The sequence below is a fragment of the Coenobita brevimanus genome, chromosome 62 (genome assembly GCF_032717465.1).
Source record: "Coenobita brevimanus isolate Jiangsu-jjx chromosome 62, ASM3271746v2, whole genome shotgun sequence".
NCBI classification, from domain to species: domain Eukaryota; kingdom Metazoa; phylum Arthropoda; class Malacostraca; order Decapoda; family Coenobitidae; genus Coenobita; species Coenobita brevimanus.
Window position 1 is genome coordinate 34288616 of NC_137015.1, and position 25815 is coordinate 34314430.

The 25815-nt window shown below is 42.0% G+C and overlaps 1 protein-coding gene across 6 annotated transcripts in view; it reads right to left on the reverse strand.

Annotated features, from left to right (window-relative positions):
- Positions 1 to 25815, reverse strand: part of Flo1 (flotillin-1) — a 283677-nt gene that overhangs the window by 199178 nt on the left and 58684 nt on the right. The window lies entirely within an intron of this gene.

The window sequence follows — 25815 nt, forward strand, 5'->3', positions numbered from 1 at the left end:
ATTTGGGTATGCTGAGCAGTATTAGCATAATTTAAATGAATTTACATGTGGTAAGTAGGGATGCCCACCATCCACTCATTCAATGTACTGCTGCCTTTAGGTGACTATACACAGAGTGACAAGCCAAAACGTTTCCTGTAACCCAGGAAACCACATCATAGGCTGAGTAACCATATAACCAAATGACACCTAATACTCTCCTGGGTCAAGGCACTCCAATGGCATAGGACCTGTAATGGTTTTAATCCTGGGGGTGGCTTATTGCTTGCACTTTGCTGCTCAGGAATGGGCACAGCTTGTCACCCTCTCCCAGATTGCTGGGACTGGTTAGCTTAGCCCCAGGCCCCTATCCTCCTCATAAAATAACAGATGGATAGATAAGTTCATTATTATCTAACACAAAAACAAAATCCATTGGAAGTTAAACAAAACACAAATGAAAGCTCATATCCAGCACTATGTGGTCACACACTTTTCATTCTTATGACAAAATCCCAATACAGTATTTAGGCGGTTTCATGGAGGGTCAGAAAAATCTTAATCAGAAACAGCAACAGATGAATTATATGCAACAAATGGCTACAATCTTTAATATGTGGGTAATTCATTGATGTAATTCACATCATTGTGAATCATGACACAAAAGAAACAATAATGGAGGTCTACAGTCACACAGGTATACTGTTCAGTCTTGTAATCTGGCTTCATCATTCAGGTTATTCCATTACTGTGATTCACTGGCCTACCAATTCAATGAAAAGACAAAATAAAAGGATCTTTGTACCAGCATAAAAAAAAAAAAAAAAAAAAAAAAAAAAAAAAAACCTAATGAAAGTGATAATGAAAGACATTTGAAATGAGAAATGTGAATAAAACATCCATAATACTGCAGCTGCATTACCAAACTATAAACCATTAAGTCATCATCTCTCTGAAAGTTGTAAACAAGTCTCCATAAAACCCCTATAGCTAATAGAGCAGTACTTTCTGCATACAATTATCTCCCAAATTTATTCTCAAATGGTAAAATATATAGTAACAAGTGTTCTGTCAACCAGTGTGCTTCTGACATGACCATACCACGATAAGGCAGCCATTTACCAGTCTAGCTCAGTATATCAATTTTCAGGATGTCTGGTTCAGTCCGGTTCCACTAATTCCAGTTATAACAGTCAGTCTTGTTCTGCTGACTAATTCCACTGAAAATTATTCCATACCCCAATCTAGTCCCAGTTCTAGACGGGAAGGGGCATGAGTTAAAATTATTTAGTGAAGTCAGACTATGAAACTCACCTGAAAAACCTGGAATGAGCTTCCCAATATGGTTTATGTCGAGTAAACTCATCAGAACAGATTTGGTTTTGGTCATCAGGTCCAGTACCAACTCTACATATGGTCTGACAATTTGAGAAGTAGGCACTAAAGTTTGGGTTTATTTCACTAACTGCAAAAACCGCATCCCAGCAGCCACTCAGAAGCTGTAATTATTCCCATTATTCAAAGTCTTTCATTACAAGAAGAAGATACACATGCAATAAAACAGTAACAGATGACAAAACCAAGATAATGTGGTTTTCTACTGGTGTCCAAATGCATGCAATATATAAGCAAAAGAGAATCCCACAGGAAGAGAGAGCGGTAGAATTACTGTTTAACACATGAGGGTTCTAGCAGCAGTAGTTTGTGTCACACTGGAGATCTAAATGAACACACCAGCTCCAATCATGACATTGTTGAGTACAATGCACACACCATCCTTAAAACATGATTCAGACTATTTAAAGAACAGTGTTGTACTGCACTCACTAACCTGATGTCATAATCCATACTAAGCCGATATCTAAATGAGTTCAGCTCAATTCAATACTAAAAATTAAGTCTACTATACCCACATAACCTGCAGAACTATGATAAAGTTTTGGTCTTGGCCCTGACATTATCAAGAATTTAGCATTACAAGAAAAAAAATGTATTCCCTACAAATACAGTATTGTATACCACTACCAAACATTATACAGCAGCTCAATAACCTTAGAGGAGGGAGAGAAAAAAAATAACTGCAACCTACGTGATGAGCCACTCAAAATATGTGGGAGAATTATCTGCCATGTCATATGCTAACGTCATCAGCAGTCAGCCCATGAAAAAATCAATGACCCTACCCATCACCTGGTAGTACTGTCCTGTATTCCCATGGTGGTTTGCACATGGCAACATGAAGAATGATATAAAATTTATCCATAATAACTACTACTATACCTGATTCTCAAATAAAAGGCACAAGTTTTCTACAAAGCCATCTTGCTATCAATGTTCGGTCATCCAAAACAATCATTACTCAAATCAATGAAAGTACTGTATTGTAAATATATGAAAAGCAAAAACTCACAACAAATCAAGTCTCAAATCCCTGAAAGCTGAGAAAAACAAAAGCCCTGAGAGATACTATAATCTTGGAAAAAAATGTCTAAAAATAGGTACTGTATTCTCATTGTATATTACTATACTGTACATGCAATAAATTACTTTAAACATTAATTTTGGAATTAGTTAATACCTGGCCACACTTACATTTCAAAACACAACTTATGTTCCCTCCCTGTGCAAAGTAAGTACCCACTCACGTCCACCAAGCTTTATCTCCTCTTCTCTCCTTTTTCTCCTATGTTGTGCCTTCTCTCCTTTAACTTTCCACTTCACTCATCCAATAATGGTTTAACCCATAATTGCTGAATACTGTAACTCCTCTAATGTCTTGTTATCATAATACTAATTATAAACAATATTCAAACTCTGAGTAAACATCAGCCAATGAAGCTGCTCTCATCCCTACAGCAGATAGACTAGTTCCTCTCATGATTTTGGCCAACTATTCTCGTAAAATGCAAAAAGAACAGTTATAATCCACACACACAAAAAAAATCCTTACAAAGGCATCTAGGAGTAAAAACTTCAGGAAATAAAAACTATTTTCAATAATAGCTATCTGCTGGAGCTACGACACTTCACTCCATTTCAAGCTAACAGTGACCCACGACTAAGTTATGCACCTGTACCACAAATATAATGGGAAAATATATATATATACAGTATATATATATATATATATATATATATATATATATATACACATATATATATTACATCCCCACAATACTCGAGTTCTGAGTATGCGATCCCCCTTGTACGCGAGGACTTTTTTTTTTTTTTTTTTTTTTTTTTTTTTTTAGTATGCAAATTGAACTCCTTGTAAGCGAGATGGGCAGCGAAGAGTGGCCTAAATCCGAGGTTACCCCGAGTATGCGACATTGTCCCCCCAAGAAGTGATAACATATAAAGGTCTATCTATCTAGCCATCTATTGCCAGACACCATAATCCCGTAAGGGGTGGCCATTTGACTTTGAGTTATTGGTTTTACGAGGAGGGGCACTAACCCTCCACCAACCCACTTGTTGACACATAGGGAGCATGTATGGCTTGGTTATATGGTTACCACCCAGCGCTGTAAATGGTTTCTTGGCTTACAGGAAACCATTTGGCTTGTCACTGAATGTAAAGCCACCTGTAAAGGAAAGAAGAGCAATAAGAAGTGACAGGAAAGATGGGAGATATAGGAAGAGAGGAGGGCAGGCACAGAAAAAGAATGATAAAGGCTAAGGAAGAAGTAGGCAGCACTACATCAAGTGAGTGGATGATGGTCGCCACCACCTACCACCAATGATTTACCTAGTAAAGCCATAATCTTGTAGGTTTACTTTATTTTAGGTAATATGTCTTAGATAGTTTCCCTGTATAGCACAATACTCAGGTCTGAAAGGAATCTCAGGGGTTGCCCATGAAGGGGGGTGCAATCCATATGTAATTTTTCCCATAAGTTTATGTATTCACAGTACGCGAATTCCTAATACGCCTCTGCCGCCCATATAGGCGCGTACTAGGGGGATGTACTGTATATATATATATATATATATATATATATATATATATAGTCTAATAGTCATTCCCCTGTATTATCAGGGCCAGATCCAGCACCTCGTAAAGGGGAGTGATGCTGACACAACTGCCAATTAATCCATTTAAATATTCAAATTAAATGTACAGTAGGCTTGCCCAGTGCGCGTCATCGCAGTGCGCGAATCGCATCGTGCGCGAGTGACCAAAAATCATAATGAAAAACCTTGAATGCACGAGTTTACCCAACAAAACACGAGGTAGAGGCAAGAAGTGGCTTAAAAGTGCCATTTTCCATCAGTACGCGACCCCCACACACACACAACGCACCAATAGTGACCTAGAGGCTCATGGGGAAGGTGTTCAAGAGGAGTCTACAATAAGATATCGCCAATAACAGCTTCAATACACTAATAACATTTTCGGCAATAACAGTAAGTTAGAATAGATACCCAGTTTCTATAATAATGATGTTTATTTTGTGAATACCAAGTTGTTATACTGCCAATACGTCCATAACAAGATGAGGAATGAAACAAACAAGCAAGAAGAGATGAAGGAAATTGCCGAAAATGTGAGCAGTAGCGAGGAGGAGAGGGATGATCCTCCCCTCACCACCTCCTCTGACTTGCCCACCACCGTCCTCCACTGACTCACCAGCCGCCTCCATCTCCACCTTCACAGCCACACCTGACTCACCTGCTTCACCTGGCATACCAGCTACCCCGACCATAATGACTGTTGGTGCATTCTGGAAGAAATGTAACATTCAACAGGCCGTAAATCTCTTCATCAAAGCCTGGAATAATACAACATTGGCAACCGTTAAACAAGCGTGGTGCGGCCGGGGTGGTGGCGGGGGCACTGTAAGTGCATTGCCGCGCCTCAGAACTCTTGTTGTTTAAATCCATTAGGCCTGTTGTCTACTGTTGTTAAGGTGACTGTCCATATTTTTGTTATTGCAGCTATATCTGTAGTACAATGTCTGAAAAATTTGACCTTTTTTATGTCTCTAAGGGCCAAAAAATGTCTAGGTATTAAGGGGTACTGCCCACATGTAATTTTTCCCATAAGATTATGTATTCTCAGTGCACGTATTCCCAGTGCGCGAGGTCGTGGACCGCCCAATCTCTCGTGCACTGTGCGAGCCTACTGTACTTTGCTTCCCTTAGTCACAGGAGTACAATAAAATTGGCAAGTGCAAATTCAAGAAGATGCACTAAGATGTTTATTGCATATACTGCATTTTAATAAAATAACATTGTTCTCTCAGCATGTGCAATGACTAATCTCCCCAACATTGGGTGGGGGGTGTACCCACCCCACACACACCCTAATCCATCCATGATTATGGCATTTCATTACAGAAGTCTCTTCTTGGCAACACAAAAATATCATGAACAAGAATATCTTGTAATGTGAGTAATAAGCATTTGAATGTCATTTAATAAGGGTATGTTTGTATGCAATAAAGAATTGTAACTTGTGTTATGTTTATATGCAATAAAGAAGTGTAATTTGAAACAATGTGAAAAGAGTGAAACAAGGTAAATTAGAGCTGGAAACTCAAGCAGCCTCTGCCATACAAAATACTGACCTACATCAAAACTCTTCCAATATTCTTGTTGCCATCAGTGGTTCCCAGCCTATAATATTCCTTCAGTAAAATTCTAGCCACTGCCTAATAACTTTATGTAAACTAGCAGAGATACTTTACAGGAAGTGAGTGAATGGCCACCACCGATCCTGGAGATATTGCCACAATGGAGATGTCTTGCTACAGGGTAAACTGCCAAACAATCATTCTCTCTTAGGTAAAAAATTAAGCCACAAGTACACACAGTAAATGTTCAAAATGACACTAACAGTTAAAATATCAACATCTTGATGTTCAATATTTTTCTTTCAAATCTGTGAACAGATGAAGACTATCATTATTAAGGTCTGACCATGTCATTTAGGCCATAAGATCTGTGGTCTAAGTAATGATGTAACCGTTAGGAAGTAACTACCTTTCCAGACAAAGAAAACTATCAGCTGCTCCATGGCCAACCCCATTATGAGGGTTCCTTATCATGGAACATGGTATTATTTTCAATTGATTATAAGAAGAGAACTCTTGTAAGGAAGAGGTTAGAATGGAATAAGTGAGGGTGGGAGTCTTACTGTATGCAATGTTTATCAGTAGCTGTGTAGCGTGTTCTATCCATCATCTATCAATCATATCTACAATCTGAAAATGCTAACCATAATCATTTAAGTACTGTATATCATAATTGAAGGACCTATCCATCTGGATACCTAGACTGCTTCCCCCATGGAAAGGGAGGTAGCCAAGACAGGACAACACACTTCCAATTTATTACATCCACTCCAACACATTCATTTGCATCGTAGTCCCAAGGGGAGAAGAGACAGCTCCTCACCGCACGAGTGTCAACTGTGCAGCGCAATCAGTAATATCCGCAGCAGGACCCGACAGCAGAACTGGTTTACCCCTGCCACATCAAAATGGACCCATTCCCTTACCTGCACCTGACCTAATCAGCTGAAAAGACAAAATGCAAGAGAATACCCCCTCAGGGCTGTGTCATCATTTACTCATTCACAATTTCTCTCCATTCATTTCTATCATGCACAGTCACTCTTCCTTGCTCAACAGACATCCCTCTCGCATCCAAAGCTCATTTCACACTGTCCATCCATCCTATTCGTGGACTTCCTCTCAGCCTTACACCTCTCACATCAGATCTAGTTATCTTTTTCACCAATCGCTCATTATCCATTCTCTCCATATGCCCAAACCGTCGCAATACCCTCTGCTCAACTCGATCAGCCATCTCCCGAACAACTCCAGCTCTCCTTTGCACTAAATCATTTCTCACTTAATCCATACGTGTCACTCCACACATACTCCTCAGACACCTCATCTCCATTACATTCAAACTTTTCCTCTCTGCTACACCCATATTCCATTTCAGCCCAATATAATGCAGTCGGTACCACATCACCCTCATACAGCCTTCTCTTTACATCCATTCTAAGCGAACGACATCTAAACACTTTTTTCATTCCTCCCAGCACCTTTCCTACTTCATTCTAAACTTCACTTCTGCATCTATTCTTCCATCCACAGCAACATGTGACCCTAGATATTTAAAACACTCTACCTCCTCAAGCAACTCACCATTCAAAACTATATTCCTCCTCCTACCATCTACCAATCTCGTACACTTCATCACTTCCCTCTTATTTTCATTTACTTTCAATTTCCTCCTTTCACACACCCTTCCAAACTTCTTTACCAACTGTCTCACTTTCTTCTCTGAATCACTCACCAGCACAGTATCATCTGCAAACAGCAGCTGCTTCATATTCCACTCTCTACCATCAACATCCACCAGACTCAGACCTCCACCTAACACTCTTGCATTCACCTCCCTTACAACACCATCCTATCTATCTATCTATCTATTGCCAGACACCTCAATCCCGTTTGGGGTGGCCACAAACAAATCGCCTCCAAGTCACCCTATCCCCCGCCATTTCACTGCCCTGCTCCCAACTCACACCCCCCTCTCTCATATACCTCTCCACCCCACACCCCATCCTTCCATCTCATCCTCGGCCTCCACCTCCCTCTTCCCCCCTCCACCTCACTCACATACACTCTCTTCGTCAGTCTCTCACCCTCCATCCTCTCCACATGGCCAAACCACCTCAGTGTGTTCCTCATAACGCTTCCTATCACATCCACACCACAACACTCCTTTATATCCTCATTCGTCAGCCTGTCTCTCCATGTGACTCCACAGGCTCCTCTTAAATAACTCATTTCCACTGATCTCACTCTTGACTTGTGTCCTTCCAACAACGTCCAAGCTTCACTTCCATAGGTTAGAGTTGATATCACAATATTGTCATGCAGTAACTTTTTCACTTCCATGCTCACTTCCCTGTTTCTTATCACTGCTTTCGAAGAACCAGCAACCTTTCTTCCCTGCTGTACCCTTTCAAGCACTTCACCCTCCAAACCTCCATCCTTACTCATCACACTACCCAAGTACTTAAACGTACTCACATTTTCCAATTCCTCACCATCCAACCTCGCTGTACATTCACTAACTTCACCTCTCTCAAAGACCATCACTTTACTCTTCCCTACATTCACCTTTAGATTCCGTTTCTTACACACTCTCCCAAACTCATCCACCAAGCCTTGCAGCTCCCCTTCGTCTTCACTCAACAACACAGTATCATTTGCAAACAACAGTACAGGGAGTTTCCAAACACTATCCTCTCTCACCAGGGCCACTCCAACATCCGCTACCCTACCTTGTATCTCTTTTATTACCCCATCCATGTACAGATTGAACAACCATGGAGACATGACACATCCCTGTTTCAACCCAACCTACAAAGAAAAAAATTCACTTAGTTCACCATCCACATGCACTGCAGCCTTAGCACCATCATACATACTCTTCACAGCATTCAACAATTTCCCATCTACTTCATATATTCTTAATACTTTCCACAATCCTTGTCTATCCACCCTGTCATATGCTTTCTCCAAATCCATGAAAACCACATACAACTTCTTTCCCTTCTCTAGAAACTTTTCCACTAAAGATCTAAGAACGAATATCTGATCTACACAACCTCTTCCCTTCCTAAAGCCTCCCTGTTCTTCTACAACTAATTCCTCTGTTCTTTCTCTAACTCTGTCAGTAAGTATCCTACCATACACTTTTCCTATTATACTAAGAAGACAAAATGACCCAATGATTACCACACATTTCTTTTTCCCCTTTTCCTTTGTACAAGGGAATAATTATACCTGACTTCCAATCCTCCAGGACTCTACCTTCCTCCCAGGGCAATCTGCACATTTTCCACATCCATTCTACTACTATCTCTCCCCCATGCTTCAGCATTTCATCACACACTCCATCAACTCCTGGGGCTTTCCCCAATTTAACTTTCTTCATTGCTTCCACAACTTCTATCCTACTGATTTCTTCCTGTCTTCTCACCTCCCTCCTTCTCCCAGCCATTCCCCAGCCACTTATATTCGCATTACTTTCATCCTCTATGTTCAACAATTCCTTAAAGTGTTCTCTCCATCTGCTCACTTTTTCTCCGTTCTCCACTAGTAATCTACCATTTTTATCTTTCATTCCCCTACTAACCTCGCTTCCACCCTGTCTTACTCTCTTCACCTCTTTCCAGAATACTGTAAATATTAAACAACCAAGGTGACATCACACATCCCTGCCACAGCCCCACTCTCACAGGAAACCAATCACTCACAGTATTTTCCACTCTTACACATGCTCTACTATTAACATAAAAACTTTTCACCCCTTTTAGCAACCTACCATCAAGTCCTTACAATCTTAAAACAGTCCACAAAGCCTCCCTATCAATTCTATCATACACTTTCTCTAAATCCATGAATGCCTAAAACACATCCTTACCTTTCGCTAAATACTTTTCACACACCTGTCTCACAGCGAAATCCTGATCCATGCATCCCCTCCCTCTCCTAAACCCACACAGCTCCTCACCAATCACTCCCTCTGTACCCTCTCTAACTCTCTTAACACTCTACCATACACATTACCTACAACACTCAACAGACTTATACCCCTAAAGCTAGTACATTCATACTTATCACCCTTACCTTTATACAACAGGACCACGCACGCACTTGCCCAGTCAATTGGCACCATACCTTTCACAAAACACACATTCAACACTCTTACTAACCAGTCAACAATAGTCACTCCACCACCTTTCAGGCATTCCACAGTACACCCATCCATATCTGCAGCTTACCCTGTTTTCATCACCTTTACTGCCTCCTGCACTTCTTCCATCGTGATCAAAGAATCAATCAACTCTCCCAACACACTTATTCCTTTCACCCTTCCATCTGCCACAAACTCAGCCTCCTTTTCCTCCTCTACATTTAACAATCTTTCAAAATACTCTGTCCATCTCTTCCTTACTGCATCCATCTCAATTGACATCCTTCCATCCTCTGCTTTTACTTGCTCTTCCTTCCCAGACTCTCCCTTTCGCACCCTTTTCACCTCCTTCCATAACATTTTTTTATTCTGTTGAAAATTCTCAGTCAACCACCTACCCCACCTCTCATCTGTTGCCACTTTAGCACCACACACAGGTCTTTTCGCCCTATTCCTCTTTTCCTTATACCTTTCATATGACACCTCATCCTTCCTCTGCAGCCACAGTTCATATGCATGTCTCTTCTCAGCCACAGCCATACATACTTCCTTGCGCCACCATTCACTTCCTTTTCTTACACCACCACCCACTCGTCTCACACCACACACCTCTTTCGCATGCCCCACCACAGCACTCTTAAACAACTGCCATTCCTCCTCCACGCTGCCATTCTCCTCTTTCACTGCGTTCCACTCATCTTTCAATTTCTCCTGATACACTATAATTATCTCTCTTTTATCCAACTCACTCACTTTCAAAACCTCCTTGCCACACCTAACTCTCCTAGCTGTCACCCATCTCTTACCTACTCTCAACTTTCCCTCCACCAGGTTGTAGTCAGACATACCTCCACCCTCCCCACTCAGAACTCTCACATCCCACAATCTTCCTATTACATTCCTGGACACAACCACATAGTCCATCAATGCTCTATCAAAAGCCCTTCCACCCTCCTGTCTCACCCATGTATACTTATAAATATCTTTTTTCTCAAACAAGGTATTTCCAATTACCATCTCTCACTCAACGCACATCCCTATCATTCGTTCCCCATTTTCATTTCTTCCAGGCACACCATGCATACCACCTACACCTTCAACTGCTACATTTCTCACTCTAGCATTCACATCTCCCATCAATACCACATTCATATTCGCTTCAAAACTCTGCAGACACTCATCAACATCATTCCTGAAAGATTCCCTCTCTTCTTCATCCCTTTCACTACCAGGCCCATATGCACTCATAAATGCCCACAACTCACGTTCAAATTTCACTTTCACCCACATCAGTCTCGATGACACCTCCTTCCATTCAATCACACACTGCTGCACTTTCGGGCTCACTAACAAGGCCACACCTTCTCTTGCTCTTCCTCTATCAACACCTGACAATCTTCCATTCACACTTCCAAACTTAAATTCACCTTTCCCTTTCATCTTTGTTTCACTCAAAGCTAACACATCCAACTTTTGTCTCACAAACATTCTCCCAATCTCCTCCCTTTTAGCCTCAATTGTACTATATCCACGCACATTCATGGACCCAATCTTCAGGGTATGGGGATAACTCAATCCCCCATCCCTTTCTATGGCCTGTCTCTTTTTAGGAACTAAAAAAACAGAGAAGGGGGTCCATAGTCCCCTCACCCCGCCCCTTTTAGTCGCCTTTTACGACACGCAGGGAATATGGTGGCAGAATTCTTCTTAACACAACCTGACTGCAGAGTAATAATACCACACCATAGTGCAGCCAGATTGTGTCCCCACTGCCACAGGGGGGACACAACAAATATGAAGTGGCAACAACAAACAAACAAATGGTGCCAGGCACAACAAACCTGGCCCAACAGCAGTTATTGTATTTTCAACCGTTTTCAAGTTACAGCCCTCTGAAAATTCATGATCTTGTGTTTGATCTTTCAAGGTCACTCAAAGTCAAAGGTCAGGGTGCCAAATGAAAGTCCATATGAGACTTCCTATATCTTAAAAACAGTAAATACTTCTATCTTCAATCAGTTTCAAGCTATAGTTCCCTGAATACCTATGACCCTGAGTTTGACTATTCAAAGTCATTTAACCCGTACCATCCCATGCATTATTGCAACTTTATACCCACCCAATCCTGGACCAAAAACAGAAAAACATTTTATGGCATAAAACAATCCAAAAGGACATATAAATCAAGGAAAAGCCCAAAAAAGTACCCCTTATAGGAGAAATAAGTGCAGGATGGCTGTTCATCGTGTTTCTAGCCCAGTTTCCCAGGCTGTGAGCTACGTTTTCCCACCCAGCTGGGCAGGATGAGAGAGAACAGGGGAGGAGAATGGGGGAATCCCCATTCTCAATATCCTTCTCCACTGGCTCATATTCCTCCCCAGAAGAATCATCCAGGTCTTCCTCTTCTATAGAATCACTAAATGAAGGGACAGAGGGTCCATGTGACAGTTTCAACCGCCTTCTCCAGCCCAATGAGGCGGAAAAATGGCATGACTTCCGCGACATTCTAACGCTGTGACGGACAGTGGCACACTTATGTTACCCAGCCATGCAGAACCAAACTCAGTGCTACAAGTGCTTGTGCACAATGTTGCCAATACATTAAGCTACTCCTTAGCAAAAAATTAGCTAGATTGAAGCAGTTAAAGATGTGCTACAGCGCTCGAATTTTGCTGTCAGCACCATGACGTCGCTGGGATTACTCGAGACATTTTGTACCGTTGGCACCATGCCGACAGCGGGATTGTACGGGTTAAGGTTAAAGGTCATGGCACCAATTAAAAACCGACATGGGACTTCCTATATGCTGACAATAGTAAACACCTCTATCTGCAACCAGTTTCAAGCTGCGTCCCCCTGAATAATGTGACCTTGTTTGACCTTTCAAAGTCACTTCAGGTCAAAGGTCATGGTACCAAGTAAAAGCCCATGTGGGACTCCCTATATGTTGATAATGGTATATATCTATCTGCAACCAGTTTCGAGTTATAGTCCCCTAAATATCTGCGAGTTTGAGTTTGACCTTTCAAGGTCACTCAAGGTCAAAGATCTTGGTGCCAAATGAAAGCCCATATGGGAGTTCCTGTATGACAATAATAGTTAATATCTCTATCTTCAACCGGTTTTAAGTTATAGTCCTCTGAAAATTGGTGACCTTGATTCTGACCTATTATAGGGAGGAGGCTGTAGCACCAGCCAATCAGGGTGGTACTCCCAAGGGGTATAGGAATACTGGTGATTGGGAAAGCTGGTGCTCCTGTTTCACTAGCTACCTAACCATCCCCCTTTGCTGACCTTTTCAGTGTGACACTACCATGGAGAGTAGACCAGCATACTCTCCCAAACTCTTCCTCTGACTATCTCATTCATTACATTACATGCACTTTACATATCACACAATGCACCCCACTATGTCACAGGGTTATCACCAGGAAGGGAATGCGGCCAGAAAAATTTGCCCGCTACCTAGTGGTGGACCTTTTGAGGGGAGGCGTGACAAGGGCTCCGCCAGCACAGATCGAGGGGCCAGGGTAAGATGGGGCTCGAACCTGTGCTAGGGGGTACAGGGCATTGCAGTTCCCGGGCTGCCACTTCCCCACAATAGAGAGGGGCCCAAACCTAAGAGTAGCACCCCAGGAGGCAGCCTGATCAATGAGTGTATAATGGCGGGCAGTTGCTGTGCCAAGGCGAGCTTGGAGGGTGTCCCTGTGGCCACCCTGGCAGGGTGCCCTCAGGCCACTACCACAGCCACTGGTCAAGGCTTGTGGGCCTGGGGTCCCAGACCCACTGTCTGGGCCTGCGACTGTGCAGTCAGTGAGGCCTATGGCATATCTCTCCCCTTTTTATTATACGGATTATGACCAAGTTAAAGAATGTAATTCAAAGCAAGCCTGAGGACATTAAATCATGTCAGAGGATCAGAGTGGCCTCATGGAATGTGGAAAGTCTGATGGGTTGAGTGGGGCATGTGGCTGAGGTAATGACTAGGTGGTGGGTGGATGTGCGATGTGTGCAAGAAGTCTGGTATAGGGGTGGATCTACCAGAAAGACTGTTGAGAGGGATTGCTCAGTTGTTTTAGCAGGGCAGGATAAATGGATATGGGTGTGTGGGTGTGTTGGTTAGGGAGAAAGGGTGGAGAGTAGGTGACAGGATAACAGTAGTGAAAATTTTGTTCAATGAGATGGTGTCTGCAACTGAATCAGCATATGCTCCAGGACAGGATTGGATGAGGAAGAGATTAGATTAGATTTTGGGATGACTTAATGTGTGAAGTAAATGGTATGGGAGATGATGAGATTGTAGTATTAAGGGGGATTTTAAATGGTCGTGTGGGTGAAGCACCTCAAGGATATGAAGGAATACATGGGGGATATGCATATGGTACATGAAATGAGGAGGAGGGAAAGGATACTCGAGTTTGAGGAGGCAATGAACATGTGTGCAACACACATTTTAGGAAAAGAGAGTAGGTTGACTACGTACGAGTCTGAGGGAAACAGCAGCCAGACACACTATCTCCTGGTCAGGAGGGCTGATAGTAGGTTAATGAGGGATGTTAAAGTTATAGGGGGAGATGAGTGTGCAGCAACACAAGTTACTGATATGAAACATGATGCTTAAGGAGCGACTGATGAAAAAGAGGACCTATTCATCTAAAAGCCAAGAAGTAAGGGATGCCTTCTATAGTAAGCTGAGGCTGGACAGGGAGACGAGGAAGGAAGTGTTAATGATAAGTACAGAGCCCTCAAGAACAACCTCTTAAGAGTTACTGATTCAGTACATGGATGGATAAGAGGCCCACCACAACATATAGTGACTTGGTGGTGGGATGAGGATGTAGAAGCTGCAGTTCAGGAGAAAAGAAAGCTTTTCCAAAAATGGAAGAAGGGTGGTAACAAAGAGGAATACTTGGCTGCCCAGCACAGGGCTTGGAAAGAGGCTTACAGGGAAAAGTCTGAGTCACAGAGACTTTTACTTGATAACCTAAATCGTGTGGAAGGGAAGAATATAATTTTTAAGGTGGCAAATCAAATGAAGAGGGAAATATCATAGACGAGCAGTGTGAAGAGTGATGAAGGAAAGGTTGTGGTGAACAGTAGGGGTATTAAAGTTGCATGGAGAAAGCATTACAGCCAGTTTTTGAATGAGGAGTTTGACTGGGACAGGGAAGGTTTGGAGCCAGCAGAGCCAGTGTTTGGCCCATGGCCTTTGACTGATGCTGCTACTGTGAACAGGGGAATAGGCAGGATGCAGGTGGGGAAGGCAGATGTGTCTGGGCTGACTGCTGAAATTATGAAAGCCTCAAGTGATATAGGAGTGAGGTTAGTCAATGGCCTGATAAATACCATTATATGGGTGTGTTGTCCCATATGTTTGGCTGAAGAGTGTAATTGTAAATGTGTACAAGAAGAACGGTGATGCTCTGGAAAGAGGAAATTATAGAGGCATAAAGCTTTTAGACCAGATAATGAAGGTAATGGAGAGAGTTCTAGATGGTATGATTAGAGCGAATATTGATGAGATGCAGTTTGGGTTTATGCCAGGCAAAGGGATAACTGACAACATATTGTTCAACAGCTTCACGAAAAATGTACAGGAAAGAAAAGGGATCTGTCCTTTTTTGTTTAATTTGGAGAAGGTCTTTGACAGAGTCCCAACAGAGACGGTAAAGTGGGCAATGAGAAGGCTTGGGATCAAGGAGTGGCTCGTTAGGGTCATTATGGCCATGTATGTGGGTGCTCACATCCAGGTAAGGGTGAATGGAGACTGGAGTGATGAGTTTTCTGTGAATGTTGGTGTGCATCAGAGGTCAGTTTTGAGCCCCTTGCTGTTTAACGTGGTACCTGAAGCCCTCTCATATGACTTCAGAAATGGATTCCCAAGGGAGATGTTGTATGCTGATGAATTGGTGTTCATTGCAGAGAATGAAAGGAAGGCGGAGGAAAGACTTAGGAAGTGGAGAGATGGTATGGGGCACAAGGGCTTAAGGGTAAATGCAGATAAAACAAAAGCAATGGAATCTAGGGCTGGGGGCGATATTGTCAAAGAAGAGGGAGAGTGGGCATGTGCGATTTGTCACAAGGGCGCAGGAAGTAATTCCATCTTGTGCAGTGTTTGTGATAAGTGCATAAGAGATGTAGTGGTATTAGAGGTAGACTGCAAGATAATGCTGATTTCGTGTGTGCTGTGTGTCAGGGAGAGCATGTGGGTATTACCAGGTATGAATGGACTTAACTTGCTGGTGAGTCTCTTGAGTGTGTGCAAGAGTTTTGTCATCTGGGAGTGGCTGCAAGAAGTTCAGGAAGCTGTCACCTCTCCTGACTTTGAAAGGGCTCTCCCTCCAAGCTAAGGGATTTTTATATGCAGCATGTGTTAGAAGTGTAACACTGTATGGTAGTGAGACCTGGGCAGTAAAGGAAAAGGATATTTGCAGGCTCAAACATACAGAAATGGTAATGATTAGGTGGATATGCAGTGCGTTCTTAAGTGCAAGGCCTGAGGGGTGTAGGTTTACGATGGAAGAGTTGAGAGGTAGGATGGGACTGCAGTGTTTTGGTGTTGTGATGAGGAGAGGTAGTAGTAGTAGTAGTTGTTCCCTAGGCAGTCTGGCTAAACAGTCCCGAGTCCCTTAGGAAGGCCATGGCCGAGACCGGGCTTTCCCACAGCACTCTCAAAGAGTGTATGTTGTGTTGCTGGCGTAGGTGATTATGTGCAGTGCAGTCTTCCATAATGTGCTTAATAGTATGGGGTGCTGTGTTGCATCCTGGACAGGCATCAGTGACGGAGTCATCCAGCCTCTTCTCGAGGAAAGGTAGATTGAGGTGGTTTGGGTATGTGGAGAGGATGGGAGACGATAATTTGGTGCAGAAAGTTAGAAGTGTTAAACCTGCCAGGTTTCTGGGCTGGGCAGATTATGTCTGCTAGAGTCAGCCACTCACGCTGACCCACGTCTTCGCAGCCTGATATTTTTCTTTGATCGCTGTGTAAATACACTTTTCATGACAGAATGGTGGTTTTGATGTCATTTTAAAGCTGATTAGTTGTACTTTATCGTAGTACGTTCAAAAAAGGAGAACAAAGAAAATAAAATGTCAAAATGACGAGTTGAAGTTAGGCAAAAAACAAAAACTTTATACCTTGCCCTAGAAAAATTACCTTTAAAGTGATATATAGATTATTGTAATTTTTGAATTTTATTTAGTGGTAGGTGGTGGTGACCATCATCCACTCATTTTTTTTTTTTTTTATAGGAGGAAGAAGGAACCAAAGGCCGCGAACCCGCAATTGTTGTTCCTTCCAGTGGAAAAACAAAATACACGAGAGCCAAATTCAAGATCCGATCATTTCGAGATGCCTGGACACACTGCGTTTGAAAGACTGGAGATCATAGGAAGCAGGAAATACAGACAGAGGGAGACAGTTCCAGAGCTGACCTGTTGCATAAATGAAGGACTGGGAGTAAAGATTAACTCTTGCATTAGAGAGTTGGACAGAAAAGGGATGAGAGTTTGCTGCTAGATGGGTGCTATGCGCCCGTCGTAGAGGTGGAGGAATGCATGCAGACAGTTCAGAGGAGCAGCGACTATTGAAGTTGCGATAGAAAAGAGATAAAGATGCAACAGTGCAACAAAGAGACAGAGGTTGAAGGGAGTCAGTAAGAGGAGGAGAGTTAATGAGACGAAAAGCCCTTGACTCCACTCTATTGAGAAGAGCTGTATGTGGGGATCCTCCCCACACATGACAGTTGTACTCCACACAGGGGCGGATTAAACCCCTGTATAGAGTCAACAACTGTGCAGGGGTAAAGAAGGAACGGAGTCGGCTCAGCACACCTAATCTCTTGGAAGCAGATTTGACAAAAGATGTAAAATGATCTTTCCAAGATAAGTCCCGAGTATGTGAAACCCCAAGCATGTTCAACGATGATGCAGGATTAAGCTGAATATTATTAAACATTAGTGGGTATACCTGTGGAAGATTTTGTCGGGTTGATAGGTGTGAAAACTGAGTTTTTGATGCATTAAAAACAACCAGATTATTTTTACCCCAGTCAGAAATACGAGCCAAGTCAGAAATTAGGTGTGAAATAGCCTCATCCCTTGTTTGTTGAGGTAACTGCTGAAATGGACGTTGCAGGAACCGAATGGAAAGATGAAGGGTGGAGTCATCAGCATAAGAGTGGATAGGGTTAGATGTACAGCTCAGAAGGTCATTGATGAATAAAAAGAAGAGAGTTGGTGATAGGACAGAGCCCTGAGGAACACCACTGGTGATAGATCTAGGAGAAGAATGATGGCCGTCTACAACAGCGGCTATACAACGACCAGAAAGGAAGCTAGAGATGAAGGCACAGATAGAAGGATAGAAACCGTAAGAGGGCAGTTTGGAAATTAAAGATTTATGCCAGACTCAATCGAAAGCCTTAGAGATGTCAAGTGCAATGGCAAAGCTTTCACCAAAGTCCCGAAAGGAGGATGACCAGGACTCTGAAAGGTAGATGAGAAGATCATCAGTGAAGCGTCCCTGACGGAACCCATACTGATGATCAGAAAGAAGGTTGTGACAGGAAAGATGCTTTAAAATTTTTCTATTAAGAACTGACTCGAAAACTTTTGAGATACAGGATGTTAAAGCAACTGGACGATAGTTAGAGGATTGGGAATGGTCACCCTTCTTTGGGACTGGCTGAATGAGAGCAAACTTCCAGCAAGAAGGAAAGGCACAAGTTGATAGACAAAGGCGAAAGAGCCTGCCTAGGCAAGGTGTAAGCACAGAAGCACAGTTCTTGAGAACAACAGGAGGGACCCCATCAGGCCCATAGGACTTATTAGTACTGAGGCCAGCAATGGCAGAAAATACATCAGCTGAAGAAATTTTAATGTCAGCCATGAGGAAGTCAGAAGGGGAAAGTGATGGAGGAATAGCACCAGAATCGTCTAAGGTGGAATTGGAGGAGAAAGTCTGAGCTAAGAGATCTGCTTTATCAGTAGAAAGAATAGCTACAGAGCCATCACAGTAGAAAAGAGGAGGGAAGGATGATGAGGTAAAGTTGTCAGAAAGGTTTTTGGCAAGGTGCCAGATGGAGCGGGAAGAATTTGAGTAGGAGAGTTTAGAGCATTTAGTACGGATGAAATTATTTTTAGCACAGCGAAGAACACACTTACCACGATTCCGGGCAGAAATGTATAAAAGATGTGATTCAGGGGTGGGTTGGCTCCAGTACCTTTTATAGGCCCTCTCCTTGTTGCGGACAGCATTAGAACAAGCGTGATTAAACCAAGGCTTTCTTGCATTAGTCAGAGGATATGGGAAAGGAATGTATGCTTCCATGCCCGACAGAATAACCTCCGTAATGCGCAAAGCACACTCAGATGGCTCCCGGCCATGGAAGCAATAATCATTCCAGGGAAAATCAAAGAAGCACTGCCCGAGGGCCTCCCAATCCGGAACTCCAAAGTTCCACAGACAACGTTTCTTTGGAGGGTCCACAGGCCGTACCGGGGCGATAGGACAGGTTAAGGTGATAAGGTAGTGATCGGAGGAGCCCAATGGAGAGAAAAGATTAACAGTGTAAGCAGAAGAATTAGTTGTAAGGAAGAGGTCAAGTATGTTGGAGCTCTCTCCAAGGCAGTCAGGGATATGGGTAAGGTGCTCTACAAGCTGCTCTGGATCATTACGGAGAGAAAAGGTGTAGGCTAGTTCACCAGGTGGATCAGTGAAAGGAGAGGAGAGCCAAAGGTGGTGGTGAACACTGAAATCTCTTAGAATGGAGATTTAAGAGAAAGGAGAAATAGATAGAATGTGTTCCATTGTAGAAGTAAGATAGTCAAAGAAATTTTTGATAGTCAGTAGAATCAGGAGATAAGTAAACAACGCAGATATATTTAGTCAGAGAATGACAGGAAAGCCAAAGCCAGAGTGTAGAGAATTCAGATGAATCGAGATCAGGAACACGAGAACAAGATAGGTCTTTGTGTACATATATGCAACATCCACCTTTGGCTTTGAAATGAGTATAGAGAAAGTGGGAGGATACAGAAAAGGGTTTGCTGTCAGTTGCCTCAGACAGCTGAGTCTCAGTTAGAAAAAGAAGGTGAGGTTAAGAGAAGGAGAGGTGGTGCTCAACAGAGCGAAAGTTAGAGGAATGGCCATGAATGTTGCAGAAATGAAGAAGAAGAGAGTCAGACAGTGGTGCTGCCTATTTCTTTCTTAGCCTTTACCTTTTTTTTTTTTTTTTTTCCTGTGCCTGCCCTCCTCTCTTCCTATTGCTCCCATCTTTCCTGGCACTTCTTATTGCTTTTCTTTCCTTTACAGGTGGCTTTACATTGAGTGACAAGCCAAATGGTTTCCTGTACCCCAAGAAACCATTTACAACGCTGGGTGGTAACTATAATATTATAACCAAACCATACGTGCTCCCCATGTGTCAACAAGTGAGTTGGTGAAGGATTAGTGCCCCTTCCCGTAAAACAAATAACTCAAAGTCAGTGGCCACTCCTTACGGGATTATGGCATCTGGCAATAGATAGGTAGATAGAATTTTATTGCGCAGCAGAACGCAAGGAAAGAGATCCACAATTTTACTTTAGTCTCGGCCGCATATTCACTTCGCAATCTTTTTCTTTGATTGGTCAGTGTAAATACACTTTTTATGATAGGATGCTGGTTGTGGTGTTATTTTGAAACTGAAGAGTTGTACTTTATCGTAGTATGCTCAAAAAGGGCAAACAAAGAAAATAAAAAGTCAAAGTGACGAGTTGAAGTTAGGCAAAAACCAAAAATTTTATATCTTGCTGTAGAAAAATATTTGCCATGATAAAATAATAAAGAACCAAAGCCATGAGTCAGACCAGATGTGCAGTATCCGCAACGCATGCAACCATTCTGTGACGTCATGCCTGAGTTTCTTTTTTTCTATCTATCTATCTATTGCCAGATGCCTTAATCCAGCACAGGGTGGCCACAAACAGATCACCTCCACGTCGCCCTGTCTCTCGCCATTTCACTGCCCTGCTCCCAACTCACACCCCCCTCGCTCATATACCTCTCCACTCCATCCCTCCATCTCATCCTCGGCCTGCCACTCCCTCTCCCCCCATCCACCTCATTCACATACACTCTCCTCATCAGTCTCTCACCCTCCATCCTCTCCACATGGCCAAACCACCTCAGTGTGTTCCTCCTAACGCTTCCTATCACATCCACATCCACACCACAACGCTCCTTTATATCCTCATTTGTCAGCCTTTCTCTCCATGTGACTCCACAGGCTCCTCTTAAATAACTCATTTCCACTGCTCTCACTCTTGACTTGTGTCCTTCCAACAATGTCCAAGCTTCACTTCCATACGTTAGAGTTGGTATCACAATACTGTCATGTAGTAACTTTTTCACTTCCATGCTTACTTCCCTGTTTCTTATCATTGCTTTCAAAGAACCAGCAACCTTTCTTCCTTGTTGTACCCTTTCAAGCACTTCCCCTCCAAACTTCCATCCTTACTAATCACACTCTCCAAGTACTTAAACATAATCACATTTTCCATTTCCTTACCATCCAACCTCACTGTACATTCACTGACTTCACCTCTATCAATGCTGTGACCCATAAACACGTTTTATGGTGAACATTTTACAAAAGTTTTTAAAATGATGATTAAAAGCATCATCGCAATCTCTGAGGTTGGATTTGAAATGACGATCAAAATCGTCATTGGAATCTCAAAGGGTTAATACTGGGGGTAGGGTGGTGAGAGGCTGACTGAAAAAGACCTGGGATGAGGTCATTGAGGGTGACCTCAGGGTTAAGGGGCTAAACAGGGAAACCGCCAGAGATTCAGCAGCATGAAAGCCACCATTAGGTGACCAAGGCTGACCCATGCAACCATGTTGGAGCATTCAAAAATGAAAACGAAAACGAAGGTCACTCAATTGTCTCCAAAATTTAATCAATTCCTTTTGGGACCAGTGCCAACATATCCTAAAAGTTTCATGTAATTTCATTCAGCCATTTTTCCATAATGTTGCTAACAAACAAAGAAACAAAGAAATCTGACCAAAAACAAAACCTTGCCAGACTCTGTCCCTGACGAGGTAATAAAAATTTACACCTGTCTGAAACTTCTCTGCACAATTTTTCTACAATTTTAGACATTAAGTTACTGTGCATCAAACAAAGATTTAAAGCTTAAGATAATGACATGGGAGGTTATAACCAGTTTAAAATCCTACTACAACTGCAATTTAAATTAAGCATTGCTTTATTATCATGCCAATAAAATATCAAAGTAATGACAAGTGTGTGCAAGAATACTACCCAAACAGCTGACAAACAATAGGCCCTATTCTTATCAGTTTAGAGAGTCGCATCTTTACCCTGGTGATTTATATTGTACAACACATCCAAACACTCTCTTATATGTTATTCATGTCTTTTGCAATACCTACAAAGATTACAGAAAAAAGATACATGAGCACACTGATGTGCTGTAAGCAGAAATAAACTTGTAGGGCAAAGGTAGCAAAAACCCTCCTAAGCTGATGAGGATATGACCAAAAGATTCAGTGTGAGAAAGGCAAGTGTGAAGTGAAAGGCAGTGTCTTCATTAAAGCAGAGAAAGAGAAGCAATATGCCACAAACTGATGTATCATGCAATCATTTTTAAAAACTATGCTACCAAACCATCAAAATTTTGGACTAATTCCCACAAAACCAGTATTTTTAAAACTACAGTAATTTACCATAATATGATTCTGGCTAAGATGCGAATGTATGTGTTTGAATGAATGAGTAAATGGGGAGTGTGTCGTCCTGTCTCGGCTACCTCCCTTTCCTTAGGGGAAGCAGCCTAGGTATATAGATAGATAGATGATTCTGGATGAACTTTTGTATAATGTCAAGGTAAGTAACCAATGCCCCAGTGTTATGCACTGAGAAACAGATCCATAACTGCATGTACAATATTTAACATACCAATATAATGTAGGCTACAGGTACTATAACCTGTTCAGATCTTCAAACAATAATAATCTCTACCCTGCAACGATCATCTATAATTTCTGTCTGTCATTATCTTAGGAGTCACTGCAAACAAAAGTACAGTAATACTTGGACCTCTGAATTTCTCTAAAATTTATATAATATTACAGAGCAGATGAGTCAGTTGTAGGAATGCTCTCAAATGGGGTATCAGTGTTATCAATTGGCTCAAACATAGACATTTTATGACAGTACCCGAAATAAATGTTCCCACTGTACAACCAAAATAACATTAATAAATGGCCATATTGCTGTACAGGTACAGCATATTAACCATTACAGGACTACTGTACTCAACTGTGGACTGGAAGACCTAGGTGCAAATGACTGATTGCCCTCAAATACAAAACTACTTAAATCAAATTTCTCAAGGCAAGGATAAGTTGCAGAATGTGGTCAGCTTCAAGTGCAGTGTGCAGAGGTAAACATGTAGAAAGGGCTAGACATATTAACAAAGGCTTTACAGATGTATCTATGGAGTGTATAATGGAATTTCATCACCTGGGTGACAGGATATGTGCTGATGGGGAAACAGAAGCTTGCTTCACTGTTAGGGTTAAGGGAAGATGGTAAAAGTTGAGGGAACTGTTATCAATGCCTCTCTGGAAAATGAAGGGGGGAACTCTCCCTTCACATTCTTGAAAATTGGATACTGTACATGTAAAGAAGTTTTAAGGCAGTGAACTTGTGTAGCAAAGGAGAACAGGCATACTGAGATGAAGATGGGTATACAGATGTGTAATGCTTCTTTAACTGACACAGCTGCAAATAGCAAATGGATAAATGAGCCACTGAGAAGTCACCCAAGAAATGAATGGACCTTGTCATCAGCACTAAGGGTGGTGCTGAGCAGAGCACCATTACATGGGTGCATAGTACATCAAAAAGTTTAAACTTGCTCCCTATCCTGAAATTCCAAGTGTTCTCATTGTTCACAAAAGAAGAAACACTTGGTACCTGGATCAGGAAAGTCACACTATATAGCAACGAAATATAGGTGTAAAAGAGAAGGAATGTAATGAAATTCAAACAAATCCAAATGAGAATGATCCAATGGATATGAGATGTAAAACTGCACAACAGGATATCCTCAGGAGCCTAAGATAGCCAGGAGAGGAAAGCATCAGTAGTTTGAACATGTTAATATTATGGACTGGGGGAGCTGGGTGAGGAGGCGTACAGTTACTGAGGTATTGGGTAAACCACCAGGTGCCATAGTTTGGTTATGTGGTTACTACCCAGCACTGTAAATGGTTTCCTAGTGTACAGGAAACCATTTGGCTTTCCACTCAGTGTGGAGTCACCCATAAGCAGAAGGCTGATGAAAGAATAAAGGAAAGAAAGACAGAAGAGGGAGTGCACATACTGTGTGTGTGTGTGTGTGTGTGTGTGTGTGTGTGTGTATTTATCTATTTGTAGTATACAAGAATTGAGCAATGCTCGTGTTGTCCTGTCTCCATATCCACATTTATCAAGTCTACCTTTACACACATGAATGTTTTTCTCATGCACCACCTCTTTGTCTAAGTCGTTCCAAATATTTCAGTATTTACCTCATATACCTAATTGTGATATACACGGAATGTATTGTGCTCGTGGGTTTCCGTCGCTGTTTCTCAATAAGTCAAATTTAGCTTTAAACTCGTTTAAGTTTTTAGACTGGACGATCTCTTTGTCCAGGCTATTCCATAAGTCCATGCTTCGGTAAGGAAAGCTATATTTCTTGATATCCTTCAAGCAGCTTGACTTTTTCAATTTCATTCCGTGTCCTCTTGTTGTTCTCTTATCCCATACAAACGGATCTTCTTTGTCAATTTTATCTACTCCCACCATGGTCCTGAACACTGCAATCATGTCTCCCCTCTTTCTCCTTTCCTCTAAGGAAGGCAAATCCAGTTTTTCCAGACTCTCTCTGTATGACAGGTCTGTCAGACTGGGGACCATCTTGGTTGCTGTTCTTTGTATTCTCTCAATCTTGTTTATATCTTTCTTTTTGTGTGGGGACCACACTACCGCTGCATATTCTAACCTGGGGCGGATCATGGCCACTATCAATTTTTTCATCATCTCCTCATCCATATAATAAAATGTTACTCTTATGTTAGTCAGGAGTTTATAAGTCTTTCCAACTATCTTGTTAATGTGCTTTTCTGGTGACAAACGATCTTGGACCAGCACTCCCAAATCTTTCTCTTCTCTCCTTTTTGTGATTAATTCATTACCCAACAAATAATTCAGTGATGGCCTCCTGGTACTTTTACCCATTTCCAATATTTTACATCTCTTTACACTAAATTTCTTTTCCCACGTCCGGCTCCAATCGTGTATCCTATCCAAATCCTCCTGCAGTATTTTACAATCCTCCTCAACCTCTACCTTCCTCAAGGTCTTTACATCATCAGCAAACACACTTGCATAACTGTTCACTCCATCTCCCACATCATTTACGTAAATAAGGAACATTACTGGCGCCAACACTGAGCCTTGAGGGACTCCACTGGTTACTTCCCTCCATCCAGACATCCTATCCTTTATTACTGTCCTCATTTGTCTGTCTCTCAAAAAGTCTCTCATTCATTCCAGAAGTTTCCCCTTCAGTCTTCCTATATATTCTAGTTTCCACATTAGTCTCTTATGGGGTACCTTGTCAAAGGCCTTCTCTAAGTCTAAGTACACACAATCCACCCAACCCTCTCTCTCCTGTACCACGTCAATCGCTCTTGAGTAAAAACTCAACAAGTTAGAAACACATGACCTTCCACTTCTGAATCCAAACTGACATTCAGCCGAAATATTCATCTCTTCCAGATATTTTATCCATCTGTCTTTCAGGATTCTCTCACACAATTTTGCGACCATGCTGGTTAGAGACACTGGTCTATAATTCAGGGGTTCTTCCCTGTTTCCTCCCTTGTGTATATATATATATATATATATATATATATATATATATATATATATGTATATATACAGTCAAGCCTAGGTATGTTGGACACGACAACTCAGATCCCTATATAGGTCGGACAAGGAGGTCACTAAGTGGGCATCGGAAAAATTCAAACTTGTGCCGCCG